Genomic DNA, 4,536 nt, shown 5'->3' with positions numbered 1-4,536 from the left:
TGTGAAGTGTGACCGATAATATCAACACTGTGATATCATTTTAGAATTGTTTTGTTTGGGGGCCACTCGCCTCTGTTTGCAGGGATCACTCCCGGCAGTATTCAGGAGATCATATATGATTCTGAAGATCAAACCCAGGTCAGTCACATGCAAGGAAAGCAACGGAATGCCTTTTGTAGATCACCAGACCTTGTTTTGGGATTTTGTTTTCTTTTTGGGCCACACTTGGCGGTACTCGGAGCTTACTTCTAGCTCTGTGTTCAGGAATCACTCCTGGAGGGCTCAGGGGACCATATTGAACCCAGGTCAGCTGCATATAAGGGAAGTCTCCTACTCACTGTAGTGTCTCTCCAGTCCTTGCTTTGAATATTTTTGAAATAAGAAAATGAGGATGGGGAGCTCAAAGTGTTAGAACCTTGCTTGGCATGCACCCCAGCACCACAAGGCCTCCTCAGTACTGGAGTAGATCTGACCACTGAACCATCAGGCCTGTACTTCCAGGTTGAGGGTCACAGGCAGTGGCTCCTTTTATAAAAAAACATTTAATTGAATCACTGTGAGAAGCACAGTTACAAATTTGTTTGCGATTGGTTTCAGTCATACAATGTTCCACAACCATCCCTCCACCAGTGTACATTTTCTGCTACCAATGTCCCCAGTTTCCTCCTACCACTGGCCCTTCTCACTCAGCCTGCTCCATGGCAGAGGATTTTCTTCTTTCTTTCTCTCACTCTTGCTCTCTTCCTCCTCTCTCTCCTTTTGGGCATCATGGTTTTCAATAAAGGTACTGAAAGGTTATCATGTCCCTCTACCTACTTTCAGTACTCAGATCTTGTCCAGAGGTTTCACTTACTTGAGTTAACAGCCTAAATTTTGGGCAGGTTAATTTCTTGGTGAACTCGTTTTTGAGGTGATGGAGTCTGGCCAGAAGCATGGTGGTGACTTTGGAGTGTGGGAGCGAGTGAGCTAGTGGCTGCCAGGGCTCTGTTCAGGCAGGCATCCTCCAATGCGCCCCAGATGATTCAGTCATAAGTGGGTGTCTGAAACATTTTGTGGCTGGTTGGTCTCTTTTAAGATTTATTTATGGGTCTCTGGAGTAGGGCCAGTAGATGAGCTTGCATGGTGGCACCAGAGGTGGTTCATGGGTGTGACTGCTGGGGTTGCTGGAAGTACAGGGAAGTGGGGAGAAGTAGCCCATCCCAACTTGGAAAAAACCTGGTGATTTCAGTTACAGAGATCCACATACCTAAATTTTTGGCTGATTAATTATTCAGTTAACTTGGTCCCTGTAAGTTCAAGCGTAGGTGCGTTCGGTAGCTGGGAACCGCCTCCCCAGCCTGGTTGACAGTGATGGATGAAGGAAGGAACAGGCGACAGGCTGGTTGGTAATCAGTGACCATTTATTCAAGTCTCATACCATCAATTATATAGAAATCATGGAGGGTGGAGGTACACATAGGTGTGGTTGAACATTATCATAGCAATAAACAGATGTAAAGTCCTTCCTTCAGGGGAAGTTCTTCTAGGAGATTAACTTGTCAGCACTCAGCACTCAAGATTACTAGGAGATCCACTGGGGGGGGGGGTGTATTCCATCTAAGAGCACGTTGCTTTCTCCTCACATTAAATTTACTTCTTAACTTTTAATTTACTTCTTTACTTTCTAGTCATCTTGTGTGAACAAAATAAGATATATTAAGCTAAAAGGGTAGTTCTTCCAGGGGACATCTCGCTATATATTCAAGACTACAGTCTTCAGGCCAGATTAGTCCTTCCTAATGCCAGAAGGGTACTTATTCAGTTACTTCTTTTTGGGCCATGACAGAGTTTGTTCCATGACCGTGCTCTTAACTTTTATACTTATACTTTTCATTGTGCTTAGCCTGTCCCTTTCAATGCCATGGTAGCAAACTGCTTGCCCTGGGTTCATCCAAGTCCCTCTCCAGGACCCTCCTTTTGGGGGTGTTAGGAAGTAAGGGCAACTGAGGCTTAAGTTAAGTAAATATGACGGATGCCCAGGAGTAAATATTATTCAGAGTTAATTATCTCCCATGTTATAAAAGCATAGCATCAACTGTCTTCCTATGTCTATACAGAAAGGACATGCTACACTATGCAAAGGACATAAAGGAAAGAGAAAGAAAACACAAGATTAAGAACATCGGAAGGAATTGGGTGTGCCTCTGGAACACTGTGATGGGTGCAACTCAATAAACCTAAGCTCCTTGTGAGAGGATCAAGGACAAATCAATGTTATCCATCAGGTCCCAATGTGATGGAGTCTGGCTGGAGGCACGGTGGTAACTTTGGAGTTGGGAGCAAGCAAGCAGCTGCCAGGTTTGAGCTCTGTTTGAGCAGGCAGTGGCCCTTATTTTTAAAAGCAGAGTTAATAAACCCATATCCGGCATACAGTTAATATTTGCTATTATTATTTTTTCAATAATCTATTTTTTAGATTTAACTCAGGCCCGGCCTGTTCCAGGCCCTAGAGACAAAACAATGAGAAAATAGAGACATTACCTCTCCCCTGGGGAGATGATGATTTAGCCAATATTCTAATCCATACCACAACTCGGTTTTTCATTTTGAAGGAAAGTATGCAGAACCCTACAGAACTAGCAGGTTATTTCTTATAAGTACCGTGCACTAACCGATTGCACCACTGGAGCCACACCGGATGTGGGCACTAGCAGGTTATTTCTTTTTTTTTTTTAATTTTTAATAGTGAGACATCATGAAATACAGTTGCAGACTTACACATTTTTGTGCTTCGGTTTCAATTATACAATGATCAAATTAGCAGGTTATTTCTTAAAATTTCTATTTATAGGTTAAGTTCATATACCAATTGTAGCACTGTCCTCCTGTTGTTCATCGATTTTCTCGAGCGGGTACCAGTAACGCCTCCATTGTGAGACTTGTTACTGTTTTTGGCATATCAAATACGCCACAGGGAGCTTGCCAGGCTCTGCCATGCGGGTGGGATACTCTTGGTAGCTTGCCAGGCTCTCTGAGAGTGACGGAGGAATTGAACCTGGGTCAGCCACGTGCAAGGCAAACACCCTACCCCCTGTGCTCCAGTCCTATATACCTGGGACTATATAGTTGGGGCGCCTGGGTTGAGTGGCTGCTCGGAGCCAACCATCTGGAACCCACTTGGCTCCGCACAGATGCTCTGGACATGATTCCAAGGCATATACCAACAAGTAGGAAAAATTATCCCCTCCTTCCTTGGGAATTTGGGGCAGAGAGAGAGAGAGAGAGAGAGAGAGAGAGAGAGAGAGAGAGAGAGAGAGAGATAGGTCGGAGGGACTAGGGTCAGCTAACATGGCAAGTTAGCATCCTCATTGGTTAAACTCACAGGTGTGTTGGACTAAATGGAAGCGATTTCTGAATAACTGATACGGTTACTCTTAGCGGGAAGTTGGGCTCTCCAGCTCACCACAGTTCTTCCCGGCACCCAGGCTGTGTGGATTATTTCTGTGTCATCTCTCAACCCAAACCCCTTCTCTTTGTGCTACTGTTGGTCTATGTCTCAGCAGATTGAGACTCTGGCGTCTCCAATGCCAGGGACCCTGAGGTGTCGGGTGTGGAGGCAAGGCAGAGACTCAGTTCTGCCACAGCCTCCTTTGCTCTTCAGAGATTATGACAGAGGAGAATCTGAGCACTCTGCTCCTCCCCCATTCTCTTCTAGAGTCTTCCATGATGACATCACTCCAGTTCCCAGTCTCCTGTAAGGGCCAGGCCTGCCCAAATGGAACCATATGTCGTCTCGTGAAGCGCAAGCCTAAATGCGTGCGCAGCACCCAGGTCACATCCGGGTCAAAGCCTATGTCCAGCCCCAGGACAGAAAACGGAAAGGACTCAAAAGCAGCATCCCTCTCCAGCCCTAGAACCCTGGCAGTGGCCAAATCAGGATCAGCAAGCACACCAGCAGTGAAGCTGGGCCTTTTCTCCATGGCGGGGGCTGATCTGGGGCTTGCACGTGAGGCTGTGAATGAACCCCAGACTAATCCTGCAGCTGTGGGGGAGCGAGCACTTGCACCCGTGACTGGGAAAGAGCCAGTTCCTTCCCTCCTCGCTGGGGCTGAACTCTCACCTCTGCCAGTCCCCCTGGCCGTGCCCGCTGCCACGCCAGAGGCTGGAGCGATGTCCAAACCCCAAACAGAGTCTGCATCAGAAACTGTCCCTGTGACCCAACGAGGGGTAAAGCTGATGGCAGCAATGGAACCAGGCTTAGAGGCCAGGGCAGGGGCGAGACCACAGTTGGAAACTGGGCCTGGGTCCAAACTGGGGTTCGTGGCAAAACCAGACACAGTTGCTCTCTCTAGTGAGGGACAAGAGGCTGTCATGGGGGGTACCTGCTGGGCCTCAGGGCTACCATATATCTATACCTTTGATGGCTACTCATTCCCTGTGCTGGGCGGCTGCACCTACACCCTGAGCCATTGCCCTGAGCCCCTAGCCAGAGGCCTCCCTGCCTTCCACCTGTGGGCTGCCTGCTCTGGGGCAAGGCAACCCATGCACGCGGTCACC

The sequence above is a fragment of the Sorex fumeus genome, unplaced genomic scaffold, assembly GCF_029834395.1.
Source record: "Sorex fumeus unplaced genomic scaffold, SorFum_2.1 ptg000122l, whole genome shotgun sequence".
Classification (NCBI taxonomy): Eukaryota; Metazoa; Chordata; class Mammalia; order Eulipotyphla; family Soricidae; genus Sorex; species Sorex fumeus.
Note: the sequence above shows the minus strand (reverse complement) of the source record.